The following is a 13,627-nucleotide window of genomic DNA, read 5'->3' on the forward strand; positions in this document are numbered from 1 at the left end:
GGAGGAACTCATATAGGAGTTGCGTATGTTTTTATTTCTTTATATTAGTATAAATTAACGTTATTTTTCAGGTGCTCCCATTTACAAGCATGTTTCTATTGGTGGTGTGGATGCTGGGATTCATCATGTCTTGAAGCTGTTTATGTGCTTAAAGATGCTATTTTGCGTGGAAAATGAGTTAAGATGATTGTTAGAAAGTTCTATGTTTAAAACCCAAGAATCAAAAAGAAAAAGCGTTTTCAAGCCCAGTCAAAGTCAATTGGGTAGAAAAAGAACAGAAAAGTCAATAGAATTTCAAAAGGGCATATCTTTGGACTTGGGCCTTTGAATTAAACCTACTTTATGTCAAAACGACCGGCTCGGAATAAGATTTCCAATGGATCTAGCCTTGTCCCAATCATAGCTATAAAAGTGGACGAAAAAGGCACTGAAGTAATTTCTAGCAGCTGTGGCATCTTTAGACTTAACCTAATGAACTTTGGGCTCACATTAAAGGCCCAAAGTCCCCCTTTTTAGCCCATGTACGAAAATATAACTCTAACCCTTTCCTATATAAATAGGGTTAAGACTAAACAAAACTTGACTACTCCCCTCTTTAGTTTAGTTGTAAATTAGGATTCTCTCTCTCTCCCCCTCTTTAGTTTAGTTTAGGTTTAGTTAATTAATTAGTTTATAGTGTAGCTTCCATTAATTCTCCATCAATAAAAGCTTAGTATTTGTTCAATTTTTGGTTACATTATGTCTTTATTCTATTGTTTAGTTAATTTTAATTATTGTATTTACATTATTATGTCTTCTTCTTCTTGTCTTAGTTTAATTAATCCAATAATATTAGGCTAATCCCCCCCCCCCCCATTAGAGGGAGTGATTATGAAGCATAATGAGGAATAAATTGCTTAGTATAATTATTTAATTATGTATGTGTTTTAATGAGTTTAGTTTATTGTATGACTTCCAAAATAAGTATATAGTAAATTAAACTATAGATTGTTATGATTAAGTTGAGAGATTTGGTTGTAATAATCCCATATGCTAGTAATAATGACTATAGAGATGTAGATTGTTGCTAGGAATGATAAAGTTTGAGGCTTTAATTTGGTTGGATCATTGCGTGAAAACCTAAAGATGATCTCTTTTCAATGAATAATTCGATTCTTATATGAAACTAATCATTAGGTAGATTTATTACTTTCTCTATCTCTTTCTCATAGTTTAAATCACTGTTTTAGCATATTTATTTATTGTTTTCACAGCCTTAAATATTACTCTCTCATTAGTGAAGTAGTTTAGGTAGTCTAAATTCGTATTAAGTACGTGCAAGCAAGAGTGGAGAACACGATTGCTCCTCTATATCAACATGTTTAGAGAGTATTATAATAACTTGATATGCATGATTTAGTACTGTTTTAACTATTGTTTTCACACTATCAAATCTTCTCTTATCAGTAGACCTGGTCAATTGCTCATCTCTCCAATGGAGGGCAGAGCAAGACTGACATTGGACGTCCATTTCGCCAAGATCATGGCGCACATCTGGAACAACAGGCAGTGCCTAAAATGTGTTCCCAAGCTCAAATATATTAATGTTAGCCCTTTTTATAGTTTAATATCTTTGAGACACGAATCCTCAAAAGATACTAATATTCAATGTCACTTGACTCGCGTTTGCTCGCGTGTATACTTAGAGTAAGGGTGTTCGTCCAAACCTTAGGACTAGGCCAACTATCACAACTAAAACTTTTTTTTTAGAGGGAACTAGTGAGAACGATTTGATAGATAGATTTCTACTTCCTAAAGATGACTTACTACACAAATTATCTAGAGATTACAATTGTGCTACTAAATGAATGGCTTTTTGTGTCACTTTTTTTTTAAGCCTCTTGTTAATTACTGAAAAAAAGTGACACGCTAAAATCTTATGTGTCACTTGTTTAGAACATTTGGCTAGTTGTGACACTTGTTAAGAAAGTGACACAATCGAAATTAGGTTAATGTGTCACTTTGGTCAGAAGCAGCACGTTTAGAGATATTTAATGTGTCACTTTGGTCAAATGCGCCACCAGTAGAGAAATTTAAGGGTTTTTTAGACATTGGTCATACTATTACTATGTTAATTAGACTTTGGTCCAGAAATACTGAAATATTAGTTTTTGGTCCTACTTCTGTTACTTGACCGTCAGTCAACTTGATCGTCCTCTCTCACTCTTAAAGATAAGTTAGTATTTGACCCATATAATAATGTCATCGTTAGGACATAGTCCTTATCGAGTGAGCGGAGCGAACGATCTTGGCAGAAGAGGTGGTTATGCGGACAAAAACCAACTTGGTTGGTTTCTATCTGTCTGTCCTCACCTTCTCTCTTATTTTTTCTTCGCCCCCAATACCCTTTCTCCTTCACCCATCTCTCTCTCCCCAATCACCCAACTCCCCATACAAATCAGCTCACTCCCACTCGCCACGCTAAAGATACTAGTTAATAAGTTAGATATTAGAGTTTAGTCATACTTTTTGACGGTCAAGTAAGAGAAGTAGGACAAAAAACTAATATTTCAGTATTTCTAAACCAAAATCTAATTCCATAGTAATACTAGGAACAATGCCTAAAAAAATCAAAAATTTAATGTGTCACTTACAAGTCAAATTTTTAGGGTATTTTGAATTTGAACAAAAAGTGACACATGCAAATGTTTCCTAGAGTGTGGACAAGGCTACAAGTCAACTTTTTAGCGTATTTTGAATTTGAACAAAAAGTGACACATGCAAATGTTTCCTAGAGCGTGCGTGCCTTGCAAGTGCCCCATCATCCCAATAAGGATAGAAATCCACGATCCCTCAAATAAAATAAGTGCACAAGTAGAGTTTTCTCTCTCTGTTTTACGGTTTTACCGCGTCTTCTTCCCACACACTAACTCCCCAAACTCCAATCTGCACCGGAAGTTTTTTTTCCCCAACTAGTGTGAAGTGGAATCTTCTCCTTCTTCTCAACACACTTTCACTCACTGTTCTTTGTAATCCTTTCTTTGTTGTTGTTAGTCGTTGGCTATTTCCCAAGATCAAGGTACAAACCTTTTTTATTTTCGCAGAATTTTCATTCTTCTCTGTTTGATAGTCTCTTTTTTCGCTAGCTAAAGATTTTGTTGCCCTTTGGGTATGTATTTGAGGCACTGCTGAATTCTCCACCTGCGAAAAGGCCGAAACTTCAGCGAGTTATTTTATTCGTATTTCCTGCATCAATTTTAATTTATGTTTGTGCTATGTTGTTCTATCTGAATTGAATGCAATTTATTGTTTTGGTATACAATATGTTTGCTGTTTGTTTGATCAAATGCCAGTGAAGTTTTTTGTTTTGGTATACAGTATTAATATGGAGAAGTTATTGATAAGTAGCTAGAAACAAAAATATGGTGTCTACTGGAACTGTTGGTTTCGTTGGACTCGATGAACTTAGTTTGGAACTAGCTGCTTCCTTAATTCTTTTGATCTGGCTTTCGTGTTCAAGCTTTTGAGGTTTGCTTTCTACTTACATTTTGATGTTTCTCTATGTGTGTTTGTTTACTTGCGTGTTACCAATTCTAACACACTTCGACCGCGTAGTTGATGATCAATAGACCTCTTTAGGAAATGAAATGTGGGTAGTTTACTCTGTCATGCATGCATGCTAGCATTTCCATATATGATACTTAATTCTACTTCTACTAATGCTGTTGGACATTATGATACATATCCTATGCTGAAGGACTTTATGTAGTATATATGACGAGGGACCCGATACACGGTGTGACACACTGACACTTACACATGCATATATACAGACAACCAATTTGGTCTTACCATTTTCTAGATATAGTTTGAGTTGCCTATAGTTTAGAAAATGTTTTCATGACCTACCCATTTTTGTATGTCTACCTGATTTGTTTGTTCGTATTACTTGATTTGCAGGTATCTGGCCTGGTCCTATACTCGATAAGTTTGTCAAGTTAGGTGGAGCTAAGTGTCCAGCCCTAAGGATGCATGCACAGGTTGGTACTTGGTACTTGGTAGTTTTGTCTTTTTTCGTCTAAATTTTTTTGGGTTTTGGAATTTTGTTTTTAATAGGATTCACAACCTGAGTCTTTCTTAATCTAGACTTTTCTAGGTTTTTGAAATGTTTTTGTTAATTGGAATCAAATTTATCTATAGACTATGGCCTTTTCTCTCCGGTAAAATTATGCTAAGATTACTATATGAAAACTCTATGTTGTGGATAGGAAGAGATATTATTTTGAAGCCTTTTTTGTATCCATATTATATTTGCAATCTAATTCCTGGGTTTTGGATATAGTAATGTGTGAACAACTTTACATTTTGGAGGGTAGAGTTGGTGCTGGAAGGTGTGTTTTCTTGTTGGTTTCATAATTTGATAATGTACTTGTAATAGAGTCTGTATTTACTAATAAATAAGAGAATAAAATGTATGGAAGGAATTAGAAGATGATATATAACTTTTTGAGAAGAATTGAGTGGTAGTTGTTCTATCTTTTTCTAATACATTGTGGGAAATCATAGTGGTAAAGACGAGGTGCTGTTAAGGTGTTAAGTTTAAGATTTTTGTGTTGAGGTTGCTTAGGCTTTTTATACGATGAGCCTTAACACTGTTTACGTATCTTCTTAACTAGACACTTATGATTAAGGTATATACTTTATCTCAAGGAAAATATATATCAAGAATTGTATATAGTTTGATGATGTCTGTGTTGAAATCATCTGAATCCATCATCTACTACACATAAAAGGGAGTTAATAGGAATATTTCAATGACGTTATATTTCAAGTAGTTCATTGTCTACTTATTTTTCCTTTGGCTTTATTATTATTTTCATTTACTCAAGTGCTGCCATGTGTTGATATTTGGATGATGCTTCATATTTCGTATAACTATCAGAAAGAAACAACTCTACTGATAGAAGAAAGTGCGAATCTAAACATTCCTTACATACCATCCTCATTGACGCTCTCACCTCTCTTCCTATGCACTATCTATAAGTCCCAATGCAATATGTATATTTCTATTTGCTAACGTGATAAGATATGGTAAAACCAGAGTTACTTACTAGTGGACTCTCTTGTTAACGTATACTGTTCTTATCGATTTTTTTCTTGCTTTTGCGATATACCGTACTCTTCTTGATTCACTCGTTCTTTAATTTTGTATAGTCATAGTGGAATGACGACTTCGTGATGCGGATGCATAGATCGATTAACAGATGAATGGATGGCAGCTAGGTTTTTTGGTGTTGGAAGTGCGCGCAACAAGCTAAGATATAGTTAGGATAGTGTTAGCTTCGTGTAATTTTTTTTTGTTTGCTTTATTGTCATTCTTTTGGTATTGAAATGACTTATTTTGTTGGGAGTCAAAATAGATGATAGATACTTAGTTTGATCGATGAAATCAATATAAGTTAATTGTTTTGAATGTTGTCTCTTTTTTCCCGAGTAGATGTTTCCATCATAAAGCAGGTTAATGTGATTTTGGTTATGATATTTTGATAATATGGATGTTGTGTATGTCATAAAGTAGGTTAATGAGATTTTGGTTATGACGTATAGGATGCAGGGTGAAAATAAATGTAAATGATTGAATGCAAAAATGATATTTTTAAAAAAAAACAATATGTACATTAATGTCGCTTTTGGAAAAAGTGACATAATATCTATTAAAAGTGACACAACTGACCACTCTTATGTATCGTTTATTTTTTCATACGAGTTATATGGAGCTGATTTCCAAAAGCGACACAAGAAGTTGGGGGCTTTTTGTTATTTTGACGCATTTTATGTCATGCTCTGGTCCAAAAGTGACACAACTAGTATACTTAATATGTCACTTTTGACGTACTTATGTCTCATTCTAGTCCAAAAGTGACACAACTAGTATACTTAATGTGTCATTTTTTACGAAATTATGTTGCACTTTGGTCCAAAAGGGATACAACTAGTGTCACTTTTGACAAGTCATGTGACACTCTTTTTTAAAAGTGACACAAGAAGTTATTCTTAAGTGTCATTTTATTAACAAAAAGTGACACATTTAGTAAGGCTTTTGTGTCACTTTTGGTTGAACTTTATGTGTCGGGGGCTGTTAGGTCACTTCATAATTAATTTCAAAAGTGACACAAGTGACTTCTTATGTCACCTTAAAAGTGACACAAAAAACCCTTCTTTTAGTAGTTGTTTTATTAAATGAGATAGAGAGAGAAAGATAGGGAAAGGATTAACCTACTCATGCAAGAATTAGTTACATAGCTTTTAAGAAAACAAGATCACTACATCTTAACTCCCTAGCAAGATGTACTCATTTCTAAATCTATCTTGCTAGCATGAGGAGTTGAATTGATATTTCATCCCTTCAACTCCTGGTTTCATTTTCCACCAGTCGGTCAAATTCAAGGGTCTATTTTGCTAGAAACTCGCGCATGCGAGTTATCCCAGTGTCAATGGGTCGCGTGCATGAGCTAATCTAAAGCTCCAGGCTCCAAATTTGGTCGGTCTCCATCATTTTATGACGGGATATCAAAGAAAACCTAAGTATCTAAGCAGTGAAATGGGAATCCTAATTCATAACCTGATCTTCACATGAGCATCATTAACCTTCCCTTTGGGAGGATTTTAGCTCATGATCCTAGGAATGATTATGCAAGATGTTTGATGTATGCTAAGTAAAATGAAAAGAAACATAATAAAAAAAATGTAAAAAGCTGAATTTAAGCTAGAAGGCTAAAATAATTTATTAAGAAAACTAAAAAATGACTTCCATTAACACTATTCCAAGAACTTAAGTTTTTGCTAACAAATAAAACATGCATGAATGAGAGTGAATGCTCTCATTCTCCATTCAATACATATTAAAGTCTTCCCTCATTTTTTCCATGTGAAACCACCTTCCACATTCAATTCCATCTTATCTCTAAAACAAACCAATTGACACCTTGCACAAATTGACACTATTAGCACCTAAAGTCTAGTCAACTTAATTAATTAATGTCATGCAAGGTGTCAATTTGTGCCAATAATTTATATATTTTGTCTTGACTTGCTCCATGATTGATGGCTCATCTAATCTTGTGGGTCTACACTCTGAGTCTAGTGGAGGGCCGGTATTTTGGCATTTTTACAACTTCCCGCCTTCGTTGCACTGATCGTTTGAGAAGCTCACTCGCAGAAATCAAAGTCCCGGTTCAAGAGATACGAGTTTCCAAAGTTTGATGTTTTGTGCACGTAATCTTGTTCTGACCTGATTCTGTCCTGTTTGAGTCTTCGGACTTTAGTTCGGCTTTGTTGGGCTTCACATGGGCTCTGTATGAAGACTTCAGATATATACGTACACTATTCCCGACCTTTAATACAGGTTTTATCATCATTTTTACATTAACTGCGAAAACCTGCAAAAGTACGAAAATATAATTATTTCGTGATTAATTATTAAACACATAATCAACCAAATTGTTATGTCTCTACGGGATTTAATATTACAATTTTTGGTGTTTATCACACCACCCCCAAACAGCACTTTGCTTGTCTTCAAGCAAAGAAGAGACATTAAATAGATAAATAACAAAAAATGTGCAGCCCTAAGCTAACTCTCGTTTCGCATAGTGCGGTTGCATTGACCGTATGCAACAAGGCCTTAAACCACTAGGAATTCCCTAGTGGATGAGTTATAGCCTTGTGAGAGTTTTCCAAAGAAGATACTCACAAACTTCATCAATCTATACTACAATGACTCAGTAACAAAAACTTGTTTCCTAAATTAATCTCAAATATATATACATCTCCTTAGCGGGGAACAAGGATTAATTCCTTTGAAACTCAAGTTAATATGTATACAATAATTAAAATATGTACATATGAATATGTATATAGTGAACTTTACATTGAAATGTACAAGCAGAGCCGTTTCCGAATCCTTTGGAGAACATCCCTAAATAGATTGTCACAGGTATGTGTCGAAACACAAATTCGCTCTTAATTTTTTCACTCAGGTTTCGCTAACTCCAATGTATAGTGGCACACGTTTCCTCATATCTCAATGACAAACAAAGGAGTCGAGGTCGATCAATCACATCTACTACTTATTATCACATTATCTTACTTCTAATTGAGCTAGAGGTCTTTATTAGGTATTGTGGGGCTTAGGTGGTGGTGTAGAAGAAAATGGGAATGGAAAATAAAAAATGACAAGTATAAGAGAAAGGTCTTCAAGATATTTACACTAGAGAAATCCTTATTTTCTTTTCCTGCATCTACATGAGTTTCCATACTTTGCTCTTAAGCTTTTCGAGTTCTATTTTTTTTTACAAAAGCTTAAGAAAAAATAATTCTATCTTTCTTTTCTTTTTCTTTCCTGAGGCAAGTAACTGATTTGGGACATGTCTTTCTCTTTATTTTTCTACATTTCATCCTATTTATCATACTCATCATTTAGGTATGTTTATTTTATTTGGGGTTAATAAATGGGTAAAGAATTTTTGGTGAAAGTGAAAGGTTTAGTGGGGTGACTAGCGGTAAAAATTGTAATAGGTAAGAATTTTTTGCTATGTCGCTCCAAAGACGTCCTAAATTCTCGCTTAGGGTTTGGATGGTGATCAAGTAAGTAGATGTGTGATTTTCTCTATTCGAAAAAACTACTCCTCTGTGTCATTATTCACATATCACATATATCGAGGCTTTTTTGTTAGATTCTCACAGGATTGATAATTTAAATAGACTAACCGTGAGTTCCAGAAACTTACTACTATGTACAATCGATGATACTCAATGCATGAATACTCATGAAAAGATGTAAAAACTATTGCGTATGTATTATCTTAAGTTTCTTAAGAACAAATCCTAATTCGAATGCTAATGCAAGATTTCTAGACAATTTTCATCATAGAAAATGAAACAAGACTTTGTCACTAAGTACATTCACTAAAAAGAAACTAGAAACTATATACAACCTACAATTTGCCTAATTTTTGCTACATCCTTACAACACCCCCAAACAGAATGATGCTTAGTCCTCGAAGTATCAAGAGAGAAAGAAAGAAATTATCTGACATAATATATTAGGGTTGGATAGCTGCAACAAAAAGTTATTCTAACATAATATATTTTACAAAAATAAAAACGATAACACACCAACGTAACTATATACAATTAGATATATATACATAGTGGCCTACTCAAATTTACCAGCCACTAGGTTCTGATGTTCTTGCGTCATCTCGAGTGAAATGCATTTCCTTAGCATCGCGCCAATAGATAATGGTTTGCCAAATGGAGCTCCATTATTGCTCCCCGATTCATTCAAATGTGCCAACATATCATCGTCGTCAGGGTAGCAACTAACGTACCTCAAGTACCGTGAAAGATGTTCACGCCATTGCTGAAACCTTAGTGAACGAATTATTCTATTCACTGGGCACATAGATTTACTTTATCCCATTCATGAAAAGTAGCCGAAAACTATGGGAAATGTGTCCTCATAATTCGGCAAGCGGTTACAAGTAAAAGTAGATATTGATACCGAACAGTGCGAGCTCTTTTCAGATTGGTGATAACACAGTTAATGATATCAAACAATGTATGACCTTGAGCAAGCGCATTGAAAATTACACAAGCAGCATCATTGGCAGTAGAAAAATGCCAATCTCCCATGATGTTCAGAAGGATAAACAACATTGCATTCCCCGGCAGCAGCGCCATTTGATGTTAGCCCTTTTGATAGTTTAATGTCTTTGAGACACGAATCCTCAAAAGATACTAATATTCAATGTCACCTTACACACATTTGCTCACATGTATACTTAGAGTAAGGGTATTCGTCCAAACCTTAGGACTAGGCCAATTATCACAACTGAAATTTATCTTTTAGAGTGAACTAGTGAGAAGGATTTGATAGATAGATTTCTACTTCCTAAAGATGACTTACTACACAAATTATCTAGAGATTACAAGTTGTTTTCTTAAATGAGATAGAGAGAGAAATTAAGATAGGGAAAGGATTAACCTGCTCATGCAAGAATTAGTTATATAGATTTTTAGAAAACAAGATCACTACATCTCAAGTCCCTAGCAAGATGTACTCATTTCTGAGTCCATCTTCCTAGTATGAGGAGTTGAACTAATATTTCATCTTTAAAATATCCCTTCAACTCCTGGTTTCATTTTCCACCAGCTGGTCAAATTCAAGGGTATATTTCGCCAAAAACTCGCGCGCGTGAGTTTTCCCAGTGTCAATAGGTCGCGTGCGTGAGCTAATCTAAAGCTCCAGGTAGGGATGTAATACGGGGCGAGCCGGGTCAACCGCGGGTCAAATAGTGATGGGTCGGGTCAGGGCGGGTCTAGGGGATACAAATCCAGTGGTCCCTGACGGGGCGGGGCGGGTTGAAGTGTCATGTCTTAGTACCATCACCCGGCCTGTTGGGTCAGCTTACGGGGTGGGTTTTGGGCGGGTCATTCGGGTCGAGTGGAAATTATCATTTTAACCCAATTTCACCTAAAAAAAACTTTCTAATTTTGCAAGTAATATATTTCCAATTCACAACATAGAGAAAAAAAATTGAATCAATCAATAAAAATAAAAAAAAAAAAAAAAAAAAACTTGAACTTGAACCCAAAATCATATCTGTAAATTTGAAACTTCTTTATCGTGATTTACCATTTGTAAATTAATTATTTTCCATAGTATGATAAAATGAAGATGGGAGCAAGAATCTATAGTACAAAACAATAAAATATAAACTAAAAAATTCGAAATTAATACAAGGATGAATGATTTATCTTCTCAAAAATTCGAAAGTTGAATTTGACCTTTTGATATTTGCCCAATGTTCAAACTTGAATATTTGAAATTGATATTGAACTCATAAGTTTGTGTTCATATCTCCCAAATTCCTACAAAAGTTAAAAGAAAATATAAACAAAATACTAAAATATTAGAGTTAGAGTCTTAAAATTGTGCGGGTCAACATGTTGGGCCAACGGCTTTTGACACGGTGCGGTCGAGGCGGCTTGACGAGTTGGGTTTGAGCATAGAACCTACACTCATAGTCTGACCGCATAGAAACGGTGGCGGGGCGGGGCGGGGCAGGTCTGTTTTCGGGTCGGTACGGGTTTGGGTGGCGGGTAAAGACCGAGTACCCTACCGGATGATGGGTCAACGGTTTTTTTTTACAGTCCTAGCTCCAGGCTCCAAATTTGGTCACTCTAATCTCCGTCATTTTGTGATGGGATGTCAAAGAAAACCTAAGTATCTAAGCAGTGAAATTGGAATCCTAATTCGTAACCTGATCCTCACATGAGCATCATTAACCCTCCCAAATCTAAAGCTCCAAGCTCCAAATTTGGTCGGTCTCCGTCATTTTGTGACGAGATGTCATAGAAAACCTAAGTATCTAAGCAGTGAAATTGGAATCCTAATTCGTAACCTGATCCTCACATGAGCATCATTAACCCTCTCTTTAGGAGGGTTTTAGCTCATGATTCTAGGAATGATTATGCAAGAACTTTGATGTATGCTAAGTAAAATGAAAAGAAACATAATCAAAAGAATATAAAGAGTTGAACTTAACCTAGAAGGCAAAATATTTTATTAAGAAAACTAAAAAATGGCTTCCATTAACACTATTCCAAGAACTTAAGTTTTTGCTAACAAATAAACACATGCATGAATGAGAGTGAATGCTCTCATTCTCCATTCAATACATATTAGAGCCTTCCCTCATTTTTCCCTCGTGAAACCACCTTCCACATTCAATTCCATCTTATCTCTAAATCAAACCAATTGACACCTTGCACAAATTGACACTATTAGCACCTAAATTCTAGTCAACTTAATTAATGTCATGTAAGATGTCAATTTGTGCCAATAATTTGCACATTTTGTCTTGACTTGCTCCATGATTGATAACTCATCCAATCTTGTGGGCCTGCAGAGTGGGTCCACGTGCTGCATCCAGTGGCGGGCTGGGATTTTGGCAATTTTACAACTTCCCGCCTTTGCTTAGGGTTCGTCGCATTGATCGTCTGAGTAGCTCACTCGCCGAAATCAGAGTCCTGGTTCAAGAGATATGAGCTTCGAAAGTTTGATGCTTCTGTGCACGTAATCCTGTTTTGACTTGATTATGTCCTGTTTGAGTCTCCGAGCTTTAGTCCGGCTTTGTTGGGCTTCACATGGGCTCTGTATGAAGATTTCAGATATATACGTACACTATTCCCATGCTTTAATACAGGTTTTATCATCATTTTTACATTAACTGCAAAAACCTGCAAAAGTACGAAAATATAATTATTTCGTGATTATTAAACACATAATCAGTCAAATTGCTATGTCTCTACGTAGGTTAATATTACAGTTTTATATGCTTATCATATATCATAATCTTCTTCATCGGATGATTATGCGTCGCCTTCATAGGTTTGATTAAAGTCCATCTCCTTTTGAGAATGTATTAAGTCTATATCAAACATACTCATAAGAGTAGTATCAACTTATCTGAAATTCAAAAAAGTGCCATTCAGATTTTATTTACCATAATATATCAACACGAAAAGTTTCCAATAGTAATATAGATTAGACTTACTGGCCGCTATGAAGGGAAGAAGATCCAAGTTGGAAACCAGAAGCGAGATTACGTGTCGAATGCGGAGAATGATGACACATATTTTCATCGCCAGAATGTGATACAAACAATTGTCTGACAAATTGCCTATCATTTGGACGTTGTAAAATCGGTGTCTCATCATCAATGACATTTTTACCTTTCTCGGTTTGTCGAGACGGGATCAATATAGAATGTTAGGAACCTCTCAAAACATTGTATGTAGTGGATGAAGAAATAACACTTGCCACTAGAGAAACGGTCTACAATCGTAAAGTTCTTTCCTTTTCTCTACGCGCACGTTAAGCCAGTGCATATCAATTGGGTCGTTCAATTATGTTTGAACGATTTACCATCATGACTTGATGTAGGCCTTGATGGTTTTCATCATAATTCCTATCTTTTTAAGAATGTAAGTCTATCTCAGACGTACTCATAGGAGTAGTATTAACTGATCTGAAATTCAAAATAGAGGTACCAATGAGATTTTAATCACCATAAAATAACAGCATGAAAACTTTATAGCAGTAATATTAGACTTACTGGCTGCTTCGCAAGGAAGATGATCCAAGTTGGAGGCCAAAGGGAAAACTATGTGTCGATATTGGAGAATGGTTGTGCCGGTCTTCACAGCTAGAATGTAATGCTGACAATTAATTGACAAATTGCCTATCATTTGGACACTGTGATATCAGCATGGGATCATGTGTAAAACCTCCTGAAACATAGTTTGTAACTGACGAAGAAACAAAATTTCCAATTGGAGAAGTGAGCTGCAATCGCAAAGCTCATTCCCTTTCTCTATGCACATGCTGAGTTAGTGCATATCGATTTGGTCGTTCAATAACGGAAGAACGATTTACGGTCATGACTTCATGTGGCAGTGGATGTTATGTTGTTGGGAGTAATGTTGGAGTTACAATCATGTATGCTCTCTGACGTCTTATTTGCGATTGTGGTGTTTGACTATGACAAAGTTGCTCCGAAATAGAACCCTGAAGAATCTG

General features: G+C 35.4%; 1 long non-coding RNA gene across 3 annotated transcripts; it reads left to right on the top strand.

Moving 5' to 3' along the window:
* The first annotated feature begins 2,783 nt into the window (after positions 1 to 2,783).
* On the top strand, positions 2,784 to 5,452 carry LOC147474768 (uncharacterized). 3 transcript variants are annotated; one of them, XR_015209201.1, is made up of 5 exons: positions 2,828 to 3,058; positions 3,126 to 3,202; positions 3,358 to 3,507; positions 3,940 to 4,019; positions 5,194 to 5,452. It is a non-coding gene; the product is annotated as an uncharacterized LOC147474768 (long non-coding RNA). The 3 variants fall into 3 exon arrangements; XR_015209202.1 differs by having other exon boundaries at positions 2,829 to 3,058; positions 3,132 to 3,202; XR_015209200.1 differs by lacking the exon at positions 3,126 to 3,202 and having other exon boundaries at positions 2,784 to 3,058.
* The last annotated feature ends 8,175 nt before the right edge of the window (positions 5,453 to 13,627 follow it).

The sequence above is a fragment of the Coptis chinensis genome, chromosome 9 (genome assembly GCF_015680905.1).
Source record: "Coptis chinensis isolate HL-2020 chromosome 9, ASM1568090v1, whole genome shotgun sequence".
NCBI classification, from domain to species: Eukaryota; Viridiplantae; Streptophyta; class Magnoliopsida; order Ranunculales; family Ranunculaceae; genus Coptis; species Coptis chinensis.